Here is an 18,489-nt window from a genome sequence, read left to right as displayed (position 1 = left end):
TACAGAGTAGTAGTGTTGAGAAGTGATTTTCAAATTTTCTGTGGGGCAGGACTAGGCTGTTTGTTTTGTTTTTTTGGTTTTGTTTATAATTTCTAACTGTTTGTGTGCAATACCTTTATAAAACAACATTGATATAAATTACTAGATGAAGTAAAAATAATAAAATGTTGTACAAACCTTAACTTTTGTTACTGGATTTGGCAGATATAAAATAACTGTCAAATAGTTACAACATTTCTAGGAGCTCACTCCCGATTTTTGTTCTTCCTTCTCTTTGGACAAGTAACAAGAGTAGGCAGGCCAACAGAGGCACTCCCCTTCCACTTTATAGTGCTGGGCTGGACTGCCCTCCCTTCAAGTGTGGTCTTTGACCTGGCCTCATGGGCCTCACCTGGGCCTCACCTGGGAGCCAAGCTTGTGGGAAAGACAGGATCTCAGGCCCTTACTTTGATCTGTCAGAATCTACATCTGAGCAAGGTCACCAGAAGCTTCTTGTGTGTGTTAGCACGTAGGAAGCACTATCTTAGAACATAGGCTCTGAAGTCTGACCGCCTGTTGAATCAAGCTCTTACCTCTTACTTCTGTGTGTCCCTGAACATCTCACTTAACCTTTCTGTGCTTCAGGTCCCTACTTTGAACAGCGCCCCTCTTCTACTGTGAACTACCATGGGCACTGCGGGGTCATACACCTGGAGGGGTAACGCCAGAGAATTACACTCAGGGACCCTAACCCTGAGCCCCATGGAGCCCTGCGCTGTAAGGTGAGGGCTCTGTAGCTATTGTTGCTGTTGTTAATATCTTTTTTTTTTTTTTTCTACTAAGCCATCCTATTTTCTTTGAGGTCTAAGGATCCAGCCCAAGGATGTTTACTCTGATGGGCACCTATCTCTTAGCTGTCTGGAGGGGTCCCCTTCCCCTGCATGACCCACATTATTTAAATGACTGCTGAGGACATTTAAAATCCACTTGGACAGATTCCTCGCCTGACTCGGGACCATCTGTTCATACTAACTGTCTGGAACAGAGTGAGTCTGCAAGGGGCCCTCTAGGCTGGTAAGTTCTGGCCTCCCAGGATCTCCCTGTGGCTTGTTGGATCTTTCTGGCCCATGGAGCCACGGCAGTTCAGCTGGGAGAGAGGATACCTGCTCTGCTGTGGGTGGTGGGGTTTTTGTGGCAAACGTGACCCTGGCTGCTCTCTTTCTTTTCTTCTGTTATCTCTACAGAAGAAAACCAGGGTGTCCACTGGTGAGACTAACAGTCCCATGAGCTGGGGCCAGGGAAAGGCAGCAAAGTGAACAGTCAGCCAAGGAGCGTTTGCCGGAGATTTACGTGGAAACCTGCTCACAGATGCAGGGCTGCTGGATTTATAACAAGGGTGGGATAATTTGTTCTTGTGTGCAAAGATAAGGGTAAACAAATTTCATGCTGTGATGTGAGCTCCTATCTGCAGAAGTCAGGAAAGATTCCCTGCCCTGTTGCCGAATGGCGCGCTTGACAAATTACCCTCTGAGGCTTATTTCTCCGGAGTCTTCATCTAGAGGTCGTGCAGGGGCCTGAGTGTGAAAGGTGGAAGGACATGCCTTATTGCAGAGGAGGGAGACTCTTGTGTTCCTGTGCATCTGGAAGCCCGGAAATGAAAGTGCCCACAGCGCTGGCTATAGGATTTGGAAAAAAACTGAGAGATGCTGGGGTGCCATTGAGTAACTCTGTGGGATCTGTGGGCATGGTTGAGGAAATATGGCTGGAAATGGGTATTTCCCTTTCGCCCCATGCTTGTCCTTGGTCCAGCAGAGACACACACCCTGCCCTTTATTCTGTCAACAGCAGGTAGATAAGTATTCTGTGTTCCCAGTGTGCCTCATCACACCTCCACAGAAGGAAGCTTTCCCTGGAGTGTGGGAACTAGCTAGGTTTCTCTGCCACCCCTTCACTTCTCAAGGACAGAGGAACTGTCTTGATCATCTTTGTATCCCCCATGCAGGAGCTACTCTATATATTTGAATAATGTTTACAAAATAGGAAAGCAAGCTAGAGCTCAGAGGGTGAACCTCTAAGAAATGTGGGAGCACCACTTAAAATTTGGCAAATGCTTATTCTGTAGTATACATTATTTGGTGTTTTGCATATATTTGTTTTATAACCCTAATTATTCTATATGTAAGTACTATTATCACACCTTACAGGTCTTCCAGCAAGGGCTCAGAATGAGGAAAACACAGGTCTCCTGTAGTGAACCCAGGATTAGAACTTACTACTGTTAGACATCCAAAGTCTCTTTGCCCAAGCTGATCCCAGAGTCCTGATTCTAGGGTGTACTGCTATCCACGATCCTTTAGGGATTTCCCTGGCCCTAGGCCTGGGTCCCATTTTTCCCATCTGTAAATAGGGGGAGAAACAGTTTAAGATCCCATCAGTTTTTGTTAGCTAGTGTCCGGAATGCAGGAGGAGGATATATGCCGTTAGGCAGACTGGGCTTTAAGGCTTGGGCAGTGTCAAGTAAGAATACCCCTGTAAATTGGATGTTGCTACACAGTCTTGGGTGTGAGAAAAGTGAACAGGGAGCAAGTCAGTACAGGGCCTTCTAGCAGCAATTCATCCCAGGGGCTGGAAGACCAGTCTAGGCCTGATGAGTGACCAGGTGGGTGTAACAGAGAGCAGTGATCCCAAAAGATGGGTGTGGTCCTGTTTGTGTGTTTGCAGAGTAAGGCACACAGGTATTCACACTTCTGCATACATGGATACAGTCATCAAGAGAGTGTCTGCCTGTAGCCAGAGACACAGGACACACAGGATAAGATTTTTCTATGTTGCCGATGATATCATCCAAACTCTCTGGCTTCCCCATATAGGACTCCGAAGATCATGAAGGTCTCTTATTAATCTCCCTCTGCCCATGATTTCCATATTCTTGGTGCAGACAGTGTGTATAATATATTACATTCTGTGGAAAACAGAGAGGGTAATGTATGTGTGTGTACATGTGCATATGTACACACACACATATATATCTCACTATATATATATATATATATATATATATATATAGTTTTTTTTCCATGATTTTTCCATATATAGACTATTTCTGAAAGTTCATCCAAAAAGCTGGTAAGCATAGTTGTCTCTGGGTAGGGATCTAAGTGCCAGCAGTACAAAAGAGAATAACTTTGCATAATCTCCTCTTTTATAATATTTGAATCTTTTAATCACGGATATAGATTCCTTGTTCAAAACAGTAAACCCAAAACAAACAAACAAAAAACTATGGTCAAGGGTCTATCTTGCACTCAGCTGTTTCTGAATTGGTTCCTCTGAGCAGATGATTGTTTCTGAGTATGATTAACTCTCTGAGTATTTAGGATATGGTTAAAGGTCATTTAGGGTTCATCGAAAAGAAGGACACTGAAGGAAGGATCCTGGAAGTGAGGAGGCCAGAGATGCCCTAGGGGGTGGCAGTTCCTCTGGCCTCAGTCTGGAAAGGCCAGACCACCGGGGCCTGACTAGAGCCAGTCATTCTAGCAAATCAGTTAAAATACAACGAGGACTCTCCATCTTGACACCTCGCTGAAGGGGGTGTATTTAGAAGTATTGGGAGATTTGAACTGGACTTGGGGAACTTATTTTTTATATTTGAAAGTAATTTGGGTGCATATACCAGACATTTGCTGCTGGACTGAGCTGTGGCAACAGGACTGAGATGCAGACTTTGTGAAGAGAGTCAGCTGACTTTATTTAATAGCTGACTTGAGCCAGGTTATGGGCAGGCATTTTGTAGGTCTCATTTCATCTTAAACAATCCTAAAAAGTATGATTGCATTTTATCTGTGGACCAAATGAAGACCACAGGTTAATCAGATGTGGCCCCAGATGTCACAGCTAATACAGCAGGATCACAATATGACACCAAATTCTCTTTGAATCAAACCCTAGGCTTTACCCTAAAGAAAAGGTGGGGAGCTTCTTGTCTTACTATGTTGGCAAATATTTATCATAAAGTAGTGGCTTCAAAACACTGACTACCTCAGAATCACCGGAAGGTGTTGTTCAAACACTTACGGATAGCCCCGCCCCCAGAGCTCAGGATTAGTAGGTAGGTTTGGGGTGGGGCCTGGGAATTTGCATCTCTGACAAGTTCTCAGGTAATGCTGTTGCTTCTGATTTGGTGACTCCTCTTTGAGAACCACTATCCTTATTAAGAGACTGGAGTTGGATCCATAGAGCTTAACTGGTGATTTTAGGATCCAATGTGATGGGAACAGGGCAATTTCATGCTGTTTATATTTCTTGTAGTTATTTTCTTTGAGTTTTTCTTTGGGTTTTAAATAAATGCTTTTTGAAAACATCTACTTATCTTATCTATTTTAAGGTGAAAGAGGAAAATGCCTTTGTGTTTAAATGGGAGCCAGAGAGAAAGGGGAAGCAGTGCATCTTGCATCCTATGGTATGACATGCAGAGGTGACCACAGGACTCCCCAGGGGAAGACCGCATCACTGATCAGGACTCTTTCCATCACCAGTTTCAGATATCTAACCCATTTCTCCGAAGATCTAACTGAGCTGTGTGAAACAGCTCACTTTAAGCAGGTGTCTTAGGACCATTTTTTTCTTTTTCTTCAACAAAATCAGGTATGGCATCTCTGTGATTCTTTTTTATATTCTCTCTCTCTCTCTCTCTCTCTCTCTCCTCTCTTTTTTTAAACCCACGATCTCAAAAGAGCTGCTGTGGCTCCAGTGATCACATCTGTATTCTAATAAGGAAGGTGGAAGGTGGATGAGATGTGGTCTGCCTCCTCAATTGTCATATCCTTCTTAAAGGCTTCAGATGTGTCACATAACCATATCTAGCTGCAAGGGAAATGGGTAGAGCATTTAGAGGTGATACATTGCCTCCCTACACAAAATCAAGATTTTTCAGTCAAGGAAAGAAGAGTGATTTGATATTAGGAATGCACTGAACAATCTTGCACAGCAGATTGGGGGAAATCTGGAAGACAGGTGGTTTCAGGAGAAAGGCAAAAATGAGTGGTTTCAAGAAAGTTAGAGAGGTTAGCTTTTGCTAAATAACAAACCATTCCAAAACTGAGTGTCTTCTAAAGTTTTAGTTTAAATAAACATCTGTGTGCTTATGAGTCTGTGGATTGGCAACTCATGTGTGAGATTCACATATGCTCCATGTGGTGTCCGCTGGGTTTAGTGTTGTATCTGTGACCTTAGCCAGCTGGCTGGGACAGCTGGGATCTTTGAGATACATGGGTTCTTCTTTCTACATGGTTTCTTGTCCTACTGTCACCTTCTTTACATGGTATCAGGAAGGTCCCAGGTACCCACAAGTTATTCATTGTAGAACAACAAACCATGCTAAAACTTGCTGAAATAAACAGCCAACCTTTCATTTGCTCATAACTCTTTGTACTGTCATTTTGGGCTGGGCTCAACTTGATGGTTCTTCTGCTCGTTTCTGATATCCCTCATGAGGCATAACTGGGGCCAGATGATTCATGATGGTTGTGGATAAAAGGAGACATGATTCAAGTCTACCCCATGTACCTTAAACCAAGGACTTGAATGTCCACAGGGTTCTCCCTATCATGTCTGCTTTTCTCTGCATGTCTTCTTCATTGTTTTAGATAAAAGCTTTTCCTGGAGCTACACCTGTCCTCAGCTCCAGAAATCACTTTTTCAGTTTCCCAGCGAAGGGAAAAAGGTCTTTTCCCTTCAGTTCTATTCTGCATGCTCCTAGAAAGAACTCTGATTGGTCTGCTTTTGGTGAGATGTCCATCCTGTGGCTAAGTAATTAGGATATGATTATTGGCATATCCCACTAGAAGTGCATATTTGGGTCAGGGTTGCAAAAGAAGCAATGTTGGAGACACTACCCTAAAAATAAAATGGTGTCTCTTCTGGAATAATAGAGATATAGTGGCCAGAAAAGAAAATGTGTGGGCACAGACAACATTAGGGACTTTTTTTTTTTTTTTTTGCTTGTTTTAAAGATTTTATTTATTTGAGAGAGAGAGTGAGCAAGTATGAGCAGAGGAGGAACAGAGGGAGAAGGAGAAGCAGACTCCCCTTTGATCAGAGAATCTGATGTGGGGAGATGGACAGCTCCATCCAGATCCCGGGACTCCAGCATCATGACTTGAGCTGAAGGCAGATGCTTAACCATCTGAGCTACCCAGGTGCCCCATTAGGGACATTTGAACAGGAAACCTCACAGACTCCTGTGGATGTTTTTTGTTTTGTTTTGTTAGGTGACTTGAGAGGGTCGGTTCTATTCAGTTTCTATTGTTTTCCCAAAACTCTTAACCAATTTACACATTTCCCCTATTTTATTTGAAAAAATGCAGACTAACATCCACTGCTGGCCCCAGTGGGAAGGTTCTAACTGGGTGTTCTTTGTGGCAAATATACTAGCAATTACATTGTCTTGTCACTCACCTACGCCTGAGATTGTGTTCAGATGACAATGCAGAAACGCAAAAGAAGAAAGACCTCAGTCCCTAATTGGCACATTGGTCACATCAATGAGGACCTATTTTTTTTTTTTCTTCCTCCAATCCCATTAGGAGTTCAAGAGTATGCTAATGGTGTTTCACATGATGGCCTGTGAATATATGGGAATGAAAATTGCTGGGATCAACTCTGCGATGTATGGCCTCTGATGGGGGCATTCCAGGTGAGTGTCATGAAAGGTCGCCAGCATGAGTGGAGGACAAGGGTCCACTCTTGCCTCTTTAATTGGAGTGAGAGAAAGTAAAGAGAAGCAGCCGCAGAAAGTGCATGGTGTGGAGGAATGCTGGTCTTTGGGGAATGCAATCCAGTTTCCACAAATAGCAGAGATTCCTGAAAGGCTTTGAGGCAGGCTCTGCTGGGTAGCCATGGCGATGCTGATGCTGTGCTTCTTGCCTCCCTGCTGCTGGAGAGAGTGTTTGCTCCCCCCTTCCCAGGGACCTCAGCTGGTGCAGCCAGGGCTTATTTCAGAAACTCTCCCAGACACAACTGCTACTGGAAGCACTCCATTAATTGGTGGAACTGGCTCCTGACTGTCTCCGTGCCCTGCAGCATTTCACAGACTCCTCTTCTGCCCAGCAAACATTTGCCAGTAATTGTAGTGTCACCACTTTTAGTTAACAGGTTCTGGTTTGCCTTCAAGGGGTTGTTGAGTTCTCTGTTGGATTCTTTGTTAGCAGTTGGGGTGTGTTTATAAGTAGGACTGCTGAGGAGTCTTGGCTGTGACTTTGGAATATGAAAACCGTCTGGCCTCACATATACCCAGTTCAAAATCTGTTCTGTCCTGTCTGTACTCCTCCACGGTCTCTCATACCCACGAGTCCGATGTAGAAATTTGTGGGAGATGCCTGGGCCGAAACTGGGATTTCTCAGCCACTGCAATGGAAATGCCAAAGTGGGAAGAGTAGTGTTTCAATCATGTAAATTGTGCTAAAGTCCATGAGAAGCCACAAGGAGACCACCTGCCTTTCTAATATAGTCATGGGCTACTGAGCAGTAGCTTGGACTGCAAAACAGTAGCTTGGACTACAGAGCAGGGAATCAGGTCAGACTATTTAGGGCATACTTGGGGTGCGGGGGTGGGGATGGGAGCTGGGGGGTTAGGCAAAACAACGGAAGGTTTCATGTAATTGCATAGCCACAGTAGTATCTCAGGGACCCACAAGGAGGAAAGTGAGGTCTGAGATGAGTTTGTAGATAGAAAGTGGGAAGGACTGCACTCCTACTTCAGCTAGGACCCATCTAGTCTTATGTGTTGAGTGACCAGCTAGGATACAGATTTTTTAAAAAAGTAGTGGACTTTTTAGAGCACTTCTCGATTTATAGGGACAGACATTGAGCAGAAATTACAGTGTTCCCATGTTTCCCTTTTCCTCTCCACTCCAGGGTTTTCTCTTTTATTTTATTTTTTCTCTTTTATTTCTCTTCCTTTAGTGTAGTACATTTGTTAAAATTGATGAACTAATACTGAGTCTTTATTATTAAGGTCCATCGATTAAATCAGGGTTCATTCCTTAGACATTCTATGAGTTTTGGCAAACCCGTAATGCCATGTATGCACATGACAGGGTCAGAGACAGTAGTTTCACTGTCCTAAGAATGTCCTGTGCTTCATCTGTTCAACTCTCCCTAAGCTCCTGGATTCCACTGAGCTTTTACTGTCCCCACAGTTTTCCCAGTGTTCTGTCATTGCAGTTGTACAACATGTAGGCTTCTCAGATTGGCTTCTTTTATTAGCAGTTTGCACTGAAGTTTCTTCCATGTCTTTTCGTGGCTTGATAGCTCATTTCTTGTTATCACGGAATAATATTCCATTGTTAGGATATACTACAGTTTGTTGGATATAGATTTTAAAAGTGGTCTTCTACAGAAAGCATGTTTAAAAATCACTGGTTTAGAAACAAACAAACAAACACTGGGTTAGAGTTTCCAGCTTTCTTTTATGAGGTAGCCAAGATGTTGGATAGGCCACCTGCAGGGACAGCACCCATGTGAACAGATGAGAGGGCGGGTCAGAGTGATTGGTTCGCGGAAAACCTCAATTCCTACATACACATAAAAGACAATATTTAAAATGGCTGGTACTGGGAGAAAGAACATTGGATCAGGAATGAGAAAATGTGGTCCAGTATGAGTTGAGCATAGAGTGACAGTTTGTTTATTCACTCCTCATTCATTCATTCAGTACTGATTTACTGAACACCTCATTGGAAGACAGCATGCTTGGTCCTGGGAATAGAATAATGAACAAAACAGATGCCACCGATGGAACTTTCAGGAGAGTCAGGCACTTGCCAAAGAGATCACACCAGTGAATGTACAATAACATACGGAATGAAGTGTTTGAAGGAAAACAACACGACTGCTGTTGGAGAACCGGGCGTAGTTTCCTGTAGGAAGGGGCACTGGACCTGAGATCTTAGGAATAACTAGTTGGCTTGGGTGAGGGAAGAGGCTGTTACTCTTGTGACCAGCCCCACTAGTCTCCTGCTTATCAGACCCTTCCATTCCATTGTCCTCTCTTTATGGCAACTCCGTGATGGAAATTCAGCCCTCTGTGGAATGACTGGGACATACAGTGGGTCTAACCTTCTGACACCAACCCAAAGAGCCATCTAAGTATGTCCACGCAGTGTAAGGGGGCCAAAGACAATGAAGCTTTATTTCTTGCTTGCTGTATCCTCCATCTCTTTTTTTCATATAAAACATATTTTGAGCAGTCATGATATTCCAAACATGGGAGGTATAAAATTAAATAAAAGATGGTGTCTCCCTTCGTGGATGAGGCTTATGAGTCAACCCGTAATTGCATAACACACACCGATGGGAGCCCTCCCAGGATGTTCTGAGGGCATCCACGTGCGTTCTCCTGGAATGTGTATTGAGTGCCTGCTGTACACTGGGCATTGTGTTGGGCCAGGGACAGAGAGATAAAGAGGGTACAGGATCTGCCTATAAGGACCTCACTTTCCAGGGCAGGAGATAATCTGTCAACATAATTCAGTATGCTGAGTCCCAAGATAGGCACAAGAGGTTCCAGAACTACTTGGAAGAAGGCACTGTCAAGAACTGTCGCTTAAAATCTTTTTTGCTTTAGGCAGAGGAAGTAGACTTCTTCCTAATTTATGGTAAAATGATTTATGAAAATGTATATACATAACTATTTCAGCTAAAAAAAATTCTTTTCACTTAATCTGAGGCCTGAGATGATAAATTCCTCACGCTGCAGAGGGAGGCTCAGTGTTGTAGAGTTAAATAAAGATGATGCAGCTTCCTGAGGTGGAAGACAGAAACTCGCATGCTGAGGTCAGTCCTGCTCAGATACAAGTGGCATCTTTAGTTCTGGCTATGAATTCTCCTAGGGTCTAGTGAATGAATTCAGTGTTGGGGGTGGTCAAATGTGGCCCTGATTTTCCTTTTGGAATAAACCATCAACCATTGTCTGTTCTAGTCTATTGGCCCCAATGGGATCCTCTCTTAATTCAACCAGGGCCATAAGAGAAAGGTTGATGGGGTTCTAGAATACGATTCCCAGCCAGGATTTCAATGTGTCTGGTGGTCCTTCCCAGCCTTCCTGCACTGGCAGGTGTTTTCTGCCCCAGTATCATAGAGTCTAGTGGCAGGGACAGCAAGCCCAGTGAGGATGTCTGTTTTTTGCCCACTTTCTTTTGGGTAAGCTCTGACTGACAGCGAGGCTGACAGGGGTGCAAACCGTCTGCCCTGTGTCATTCTTCCCACCACATGTTCCCGTGAGGAGGTACAAGGCTGCGTCCCCAGGATGCCCAGTGTGCCTGCATTGTCCAGAACTATTTACTGCTGTTCCACTACAGCAGTTAAGAAGGTGGGCTGGTTTTGAAATCCAGTTCTGCCACTGGATAACTATGAGGTCTTGGACATGTGGCTTTACTTAGTGTGAGGACCCATCTATAAAATGGGTATAATCGTGGTGCCTATATCAGGATCCTGACAGGAAATAGAGGCTGCTTAGGTTAGGGTGATTCAAACAGGTTTTAGTTACCAAAAAAAAAAAAAAAAAAAAGGAAGCTATAAATGTATAAAAGTGGTTTAGGAAGCCACACAAGGTAGTGCGGTAACTCAGGTTCATAGCAGAGCTGTGGCTACATGTAAGCCAGTGGGAAAGAGGGAAGAGACAAGGGACAGGAACTCAAAGGGGGAAGAGAGGCTTAGCAAAGACCTGTTTGAGAAAAGCCAAGACCTTAGTCTACCAGAAGTAGCCTCATAGAGAGAGGACCTGACCTTCCTTTGCTTCCTTTCTTCCAAACCCTGCTCTCCTGAGGCTGCCTATTGGCCCAACCCAAGGAGAAGCCAGAGGGCAAGAAAGCAGGTGTTACAAGCTATAGAGACCAGCCCTCCCAGGGCCAAGGGAACAAAGTAGAAGAGGGTGGGGACAGTGGTGGAGGGCAAAGGGAAGATACCCAGCACAAACTTCACAGCATGGTAGAGCTGATTACAGAATGCGATGACCTAAGGCTTGTTGACCTTAAGGGCATAGTTCCTGGTGCAGAGTATTTAAGGAAAGCTAACTGTGACACTTAGTATTTCTATTTTCTAGATCAGACGTGAAAGAGTTGGCAGTGTTTTAGGGCTAAGCAGATGAAGCAGGGCCCAACAGGGGTTATACATGTGGTCCTCACCCATGCCCACGTAATGATGAGTTTGTGCTTCCTTTGGCAGAAGAAGAAACCTGACTCATTTCTCCTGTCCTGAGGAATGCTCAAGTTACTTCTTTGAACCCATCCCACTTCCTGCAACTCCTGTCATCTTTTCTTTGCCATTTTGGGTTGCATGTGAATATAAAGAAAATGTGATTTAAGCTACTGATCACTAAGGTAATGGTTCTCAAAAGAATAAGGATTATTTGGGTTGTTGGAGGGTCAGGAAAAGGGGACTCCATTTGCCAGGAGGCAGTGTGTGGGATGTAGAGTGTATGAAGATGACGTGAGCTCTCATCAAAGAGATTCGTAGGGATAGGTCCATCCCAGTCTTGGTGTTAATGGACCTTCCACATGGCCCTTCTGCCTTAGCTTTTGATGTGAGCATGAACCAGTCATGGTGCCTAGATTTCTGTAAATTTTATGTCTTACCTCATAGGAGTATTCCACATATTGACAGACAAGCAAAAAACAGGTGAGTCCTTTTGCATGGGGAAGGGAGCCTATCTTCCTACTGCCCAGTGCCAAAGTTCCTTAATTAAGGTGGGGTTGGCACCGCAGTTCCCCGCTCTTACTGATGATGTGAACCTAGATGAGCTGTGTCAACTCTCTAAGCCTTAGTTTCCACATTTGTTAAGGTGGGGGTAATAATACTTTTCTTGTGAGGTTATTTAGAGTAAGTGAAAGAAAATCACACATGCAAAGGACATGTAGGCATTCAGTGCATGGCTCTCTCCCTTGAAATCTATTTTCTATTCTATTCTATTCTATTGTATTCTATTCTATTCTTTAACTGGTTTTTAAGTTTTTAATTTTTAATTTTATATTTCATCTTAAACAGTCATAAATGCTCCAAAAATAGGGAGCCAGAGATACTTCGCAAAGATTCTCTAACACCAACAGGAAATAGAACTATTTCCCAATCCTCCATCAATCGAGTGCCTTGGATGGACACAACGTCTCAGGTTCCCACCTCCTTCCACCTGCTCCTGCTGAGCCTCCATCCTGAAGGAGGATACCTTCCATACTCCACCCCGTTAGCTCTTCTCTCTAGTTTCCCTGTGTCTGCCTTTCCCTGGAACTCTGTTCACACGCCACTCAAGACCTCAACACCTCGACACGCTCTGTTCTACTGAACAGCTCCCTGCGAGGCTGTGCCCTCCACGCAGGCGGCCCTGGAGATGCAATCCCAGCAAACACGCATCAGGCTCCTGGGTTGCGGACATGCTCTTTCGCTGAATCCTCACATCCACCCTACGGTGCGCTGTTACCAACACTGTATGGATGAAGAAACAGGCATCACAACTTTCAGCATTTTTACCGAAAGTCTCAAAGGTCCAAGCAGCAGAGCCAGAATCCGAATTTGGTCTGACACGGGGTCTCCGTTCTTCTCTGCACGAGCCGTGTTGGCCCTGGATAGAGTCCCTGCCTCCTCACAGGTGTTCTGAAAGTGCTTGTTGAGTTAACTGGAACAAACACCCAAAGCTATACTTAGGAAGTTTTAACTTCATGGACTGTATACTCGTATGGGAAGGAAATGCTGACGTAATGAGTTTGCACCCATGAGGCATAGAAGAAAGCTAGGCTTCACATGTTTTGTTTTGTTTTAAGAATGTATTTATTTATTTGAGAGAGAGCATGCGGGTGGGGGAGGAACCGAGGAAAAGGGACAAGCAGGATCTGCACTGAGCGCAGAGCCCAACAGGGGGCTCAATGCCAGGACCCTGAGATCCTCACCTGAGCCGAAATCAAGAGTCACAAGTTGGTTGCTAACAGACTGAGCAGCCCAGGCGCCCCAAGTTTAACGCCTTAAAGTCATTCTGCCATTATATACATCAGAATTTGTGTAGGATCCTTTTTCTGTTCAGATACTTTCCTAGCATGATGTGAACACACACAACCACACACAGTCTTACACGTTCCACACACTTTGCGTTCCTGGGCAGGCACAAGCCGGGAGGGCTTGGGGGGTAAGATTGCAACACCTCTTTCCGTGTCCTGGTAAGAAATTCCAACCGCTCTCATTTAAAACGTTCCCTTTGGTGGGAAGGGGCTCACCACACAGCACAGAGGAATGAGATAAGTGTTATCATGGCCATTGGACTTGACTGTAGTTTAACCCCAAGGTCACTGGGAGGCCAGAGCTAAAGAAGGGAGGGAATGTTGGCCTCTGAGCCCGCTGAGCCTCCTGGCACGTTCACTCCCCCTGTTGGCTTTCCCAAGGAGTGCTGTGTCAGCCTGTACCAGCCCTTCTGGGGCTGCCATGCTTCTCCCCACAGGAAGGGAACCAACCGTGCACCGCATTCCTGAAAGCTCGGGCACCTCCCTGAATGGCCCTCACTCCTCTTTGCCCATGCGGGCCGGCTCCAGTTCACACAAAAGACTCTTTCAGAAACTGATTACTTAGATTTGAACTTTTCAACGAGGCTTTTTATTTTTTTTCCTCTAAGCTCTGTAGCTCAAATTCCAGATTCTGCTGTTGCTAAGATTAAGGATTTTCTCCCTCAGCTCAGTTTCCATTGACTAGGAAAGACCAGGAGATGGATTACTGTTCTCTTGCCAAAAGCAGACAGGGTGCTTGAGCTTCTGGGGCTAACACTGGGATCCGACATCATTCAGGCCTGTGCTAATAGTCCTTAGTTACTCCTCAGGCTCTCACAAAAGTCACACGCATTTGTGTCGGTAACTAAGGCCTACGGAAAGCACTCAGCCTTAAGTGCACACAGGAGAACCATGGAGTCGGAGTAAAAGGTAATTTAACATGAATATTTATATACTGTACGTACCGCGTGCCATGATTCACTCAGCGTATTTTCAGTTTATGCATTTGCTTCCCATTTGCAGTCTTTATTTATTACAAAGTTAAGGCTGTTAGCGAAATAACACATCAGAGTGGGTTTTCTCCCCCGCCCACCCCCGTCTTTAAAAAATTTTCCTGTTTTCTAACCTATTTCTGGGAGTGTGCCAATATAGCAACAAAACAGGTCACTGCTGCCGAACCTCAAAGAGATTCACGGAGTATTTACTGAGTGGAGTCTTTGCCAGGCCCGAACCACTGAGGGCTGTGCCCTGCCACCACGTGAGCCCTGTGGCTACTGAGCTGGGGCAGAACACTCCATCACCTTTAGTGACAGGAATCACCCACCGCTCTCTCAAGGTAGAGATGCAGGTGCCAAGACTGCGGGAGTGTTCACTGGGTGATGGGATCTGGAGCTAAAGAAGCTTGCCTTTAGGGCTCAGCATGTCCCTTTACTAGCTCTGGGATGCCTGGGAGTCTCCATTTTGTCTTCTTACAAGACGAGCCCAATACACTCCGCTTGACACTTGGCAAGCTTGAAATACACATGTGATCCTAACAGTAACCCAGAGGTGATGAGGAAAAAGCACAGCGTAGGGGGGTTTAAGTCCCTTCCTTAATGCACACACCTACTGCATTTTGGACCGAGTTGTCTGATCCCTGTTTGCTTCATTCCAAAGCTTACAGTCTGTTCATAAACAGACACCCACTTCACTATCTCTTGCCACTTTCTACCAGAAATATGTATTTGAAATTGGGAAAATTTGAACTTTTGGGGACCACGACCTGGATACAAATGTTAAGAATAGGTTAAAGAAAGAAAGAAAAAAAAAAAGACACAGGTTGTCCTCATGCCAGTGCCAGATGAAACGTGCTTTTTAGAAATGTCATCCTAATATTTTGATTTGCGCCTGAGCTCCATTTCTATGGGGGCTGCGATTCCCAGCACTCCTCAACTTCGCGGCTGCCGCCACGGTCTTGATGACTGGTTTACAGGGAGATGCATCTCTCAATCCCAGGGGAAGATCTTGCCCAGCTCTGGATGTCATTTTCCAAGAGAAGCCGAGATGTATTGGGCAAGTCCCGAGGAGGGCCAGCGGGATGGTGAGGGCTATAAGAACATGCTAGGAGAGCAACAGTTGCTACATCTCAGAGGAAGAGGCCTGATGTGTGGCAACTAGATTACTTTCTACCTTTGAGGCTTCAGACGGACGGTCTCACACAACAGGTGCGAGGCACGAGGAAATAGTTTTGGGTTCAATTGGAAAGAGAGTTTTGAGCCTGAAAACAGTTCAGCAATAGATAGCTCTGCTGAAGGGAAGACTTTTTCATCTCTATGGCTGTGCCTGATGGACTGAGGAGCAATTAGTAGCCATGTTCCAAGGGTTTATACATGGACAAGAAGATAACTAAGGTCCCCTCCAGCTCACAGATTCCATCCTCATGAAATGTCGGTGCTTACGGATGTGCAAAAAGCTTTCCTACACCTATTTTCTTCCACTTATTCACGTGCAGTTAGTCAGTAAGAGCTGTCGTGCTCCCACTATTTGGCCCTAGGTACCAAATACGCAACAGTTAACAAATGTTGCCCTCAAGTACCTTAGAGTCTTGTAGGAGAAATAGACAAGAAGACAGACATTTGTAACAGAGCATGGTAAGGGCTGGGAGAGGAAGCACAGAGAAGACTGTAAAATAATACTTGGGGTTGAGAGAAGGCTTCCTGGAGGAAGGGACATCTAGGATGTGACCCAGTTGGAATCAGCTATGTGAATAATGGAGGCAAGGCATTAGCCTGAACCATAGCTTGGAAGCATAAAAGAAGAAGGCAGGACGGGGAGCTGTAAGCAGTTCTGTTTGGCTGGAACAGAGTCTGTGCAGAAGAAAACAGGGACACAGAGATGAGACTAGAAAAGGAAGTTGTGGTAGATGGTGAAAATGACCACATCATCTTTTCCTCTTATCAACAGGGGACATCTCTTTTCTCGTCTCATCCTTGAATCTGAATCACCTATGGAACTTGCTTCAGCCAATGAGAAATTAGCAACTATAAGAGGAAGATCAAGAAGAGGCTCGAAAAATGCTTTCCCAGAAAAGCTGCTTGCTTTTCTTGGAGACTGACCCGATTTTATAAGTCCATGATAACATGTTGGGTGATGAGAGACACTTGCCCCATGTCTTCTTGATCATCCCTGGGCTGTAGTCAACTATCTTCAGAAGCAGAACTGACCTGCTGTTGACCACAGATGCGTGAGTGAGCCCAGCAAAGCTCATTAGAAGAACTTGCCCGGCTGAGCCCAGCCCAAATTACTGACTCATAAAATCATGAGCTAAATAAATGGCTATTATTTTATTCAGCTAAATTTTGAGTGTTTTTTTTTTTTTCTTTTTCCTTCTTCAGTAAAAGCTAAGTGAAATGGCAGTCATAGAGATTTATAAATCATGTTGGGGAATTTGGACTGGAACCTGAGAGTGCCACGGAGACTTCAAAGGGTTTAAGCGATGGAAGTGGTACTATCAGATTTGTGTTTCAGAAAAACACTGTTGGATCCGGCCAATGAGATCATGTGTGGCTAAGTATTTGCATATTAAAAAGCAGTATGCAAATACAGTTGATAAGTAAAAATAGTACATACCAATGGCTTGGAGACACATGGCACACAATTTCAAGGCAAGCCCTTCAAATCAAACTCCCTGAAAATATCCGGTAATGGCACGTCGGCTATAAACAATTTATCTCCCGAGTACCTTGCTGCTGATAACCAGCTCTGGGCCTAGGAAGAGAGCTGGCCAAAGCAAAGGGGCATGGGGGAGGGGCAGAGTGTGCCAAGAACATGGAAGATCTGCTTTTCTCAAAGATGACTTGATCAGCAGTTCAGGCTAATTTGGTCCCCGTAACAAATACCCAAGTTCTGGGGCCTCAAAGAAGCCTTTTAGAAGATTATCATAAGGACACGATCAAAGAATTGCACAAAGATGAGTTTGTTCTTTGCAACATTATTTATACTGTGAAAAAGTTAACAAAAATGTCCAGTAAGAGGGAAATAATGATGTAAATTATTATACAACTGTTTAATAGTGGTTGAAAACTATGCATTTATTAGAATGATATTTTGAAAGATTGTGGCACAGAAAATGTTCACAATATTAAAAATATGTATATAAAGTATGCGGCTGTTTTCTACTAATACCCATCTTCCCTTTTACTTTTAATAAGAAACTCCTGATATTTAGTGGAAAATATGGCCCAGCTAGAAACCTCATTTCTCAGCCTACCTGGCTTCTGAGTGTGACCATACATATAGCTGAGTTCTAGACAGTGGAATGTGACCAGGAGGGATGTGTGCCATTTCCAGACTGTTCCCTAGGTATTTATAGATGAGTGTTCCCTTTGCCTGTGCTTTTCTGTAAGGTTGAGTTTCAGACTGATGGGAGCTCAGAGATGTACCTTGGACCCAGCACCTGTCTAGGAAGTAGTTGTCTCCTGTATTGAGGAAACTCCTGCCCATTGTGAATGCCTCACCAAAGCTCAGGTGACCCATGAGGGACATATGTTTGAGGGACATTCGTTTGTAGGTCACTGATCAGGTGCTCAGGTGGGCAACTTGAGGTCACACACTCAGCAGGAGAGTCCTGGTGAGCCATATCTTCTCGTTCTAAGTCTGGCAGCACCTTATCTCTTAGATAAACTGTGATGGTGTGGGGACTGCAAGTGACACGAGGAGACAAAGGAAGGACTGTCAGGAGTGCAGGTGGGTATATATAAAGTGTGAATGAACTTGGACTATTCATTTGGGGTCATTTCTCCTTTGATCTATTTTTGTTGACTCTGAATTCTGCTCCCTTTCTGTCACGGGTTGAATGCTCCCCCTCCCCACCACATTCTTATACTGGAATCCTAACACACAATGCCTCAAAAGGAGACCTTACATGCAGAAGGATCTTTGCAGATATAATCAAGTTAAGATGAGGGCACAAGGGAAATAAGTCAATAAGAGAAACACAATTATCATATGGTTGCACTTCTATGTGGAACATAAGGAATAGTGCAAAGGACTACAGGGGTACAGAGGGGGAAACGGAATGGGAAGAAATCAGAGAGGGAGACAAACCATATGAGACTCTTGACTCCAGGGAAACAAACTGAAGGTTGTGGAAAGGAGGTGGGTGGGGGTTGGGATAACTGGGTGATGGGCATTAAAGAGGGCACATGATATGATGAGCACTGGTTGATATACTCAAATAATCATTGAACATTATATCAAAAACTAATGATGTACTACACCTTGGCTAATTGAATTTAAAAAAAAAAAAAAGATGAGGTCCCTGGAGTGGTCTCAAATCTAACATGACTGGTTCCTTATAAGATGACACATGGACACACACACAGAAGATGGCCATGTGACAGTGGAGGTTGAAGTGTTATTACTGCAAGCCAAGATTTCCAACAAACCGTGAGAAGCTAGGGAGAGTCAGGGAAGTATCCCCGACAAGAGCCTTCAGAGACAGCATGTT

At 44.5% G+C, this 18,489-nt stretch overlaps 3 long non-coding RNA genes across 4 annotated transcripts; all 3 read left to right on the top strand.

Moving 5' to 3' along the window:
* The first annotated feature begins 517 nt into the window (after positions 1-517).
* On the top strand, positions 518-11,315 carry LOC116877052. 2 transcript variants are annotated; one of them, XR_004384521.1, is made up of 4 exons: positions 518-761; positions 6,564-6,673; positions 9,707-9,813; positions 11,203-11,315. It is a non-coding gene; the product is annotated as an uncharacterized LOC116877052 (long non-coding RNA). The 2 variants fall into 2 exon arrangements; XR_004384522.1 differs by lacking the exon at positions 9,707-9,813.
* A 5-nt stretch (positions 11,316-11,320) lies between these two features.
* On the top strand, positions 11,321-12,175 carry LOC116877051. Its single transcript, XR_004384520.1, has 3 exons — positions 11,321-11,357; positions 11,620-11,655; positions 12,022-12,175. It is a non-coding gene; the product is annotated as an uncharacterized LOC116877051 (long non-coding RNA).
* A 1,379-nt stretch (positions 12,176-13,554) lies between these two features.
* On the top strand, positions 13,555-16,337 carry LOC116877053. Its single transcript, XR_004384523.1, has 2 exons — positions 13,555-13,931; positions 15,945-16,337. It is a non-coding gene; the product is annotated as an uncharacterized LOC116877053 (long non-coding RNA).
* Positions 16,338-18,489: the final 2,152 nt, after the last annotated feature.

This window comes from Lontra canadensis, unplaced genomic scaffold, assembly GCF_010015895.1.
Source record: "Lontra canadensis isolate GAN:19392208 unplaced genomic scaffold, GSC_riverotter_1.0 scaffold49, whole genome shotgun sequence".
In the NCBI taxonomy this organism is placed as follows: domain Eukaryota; kingdom Metazoa; phylum Chordata; class Mammalia; order Carnivora; family Mustelidae; genus Lontra; species Lontra canadensis.
The sequence above is the reverse complement of the archived record's forward strand: the minus strand, read 5'-3'. Positions and strand labels throughout refer to the sequence as shown.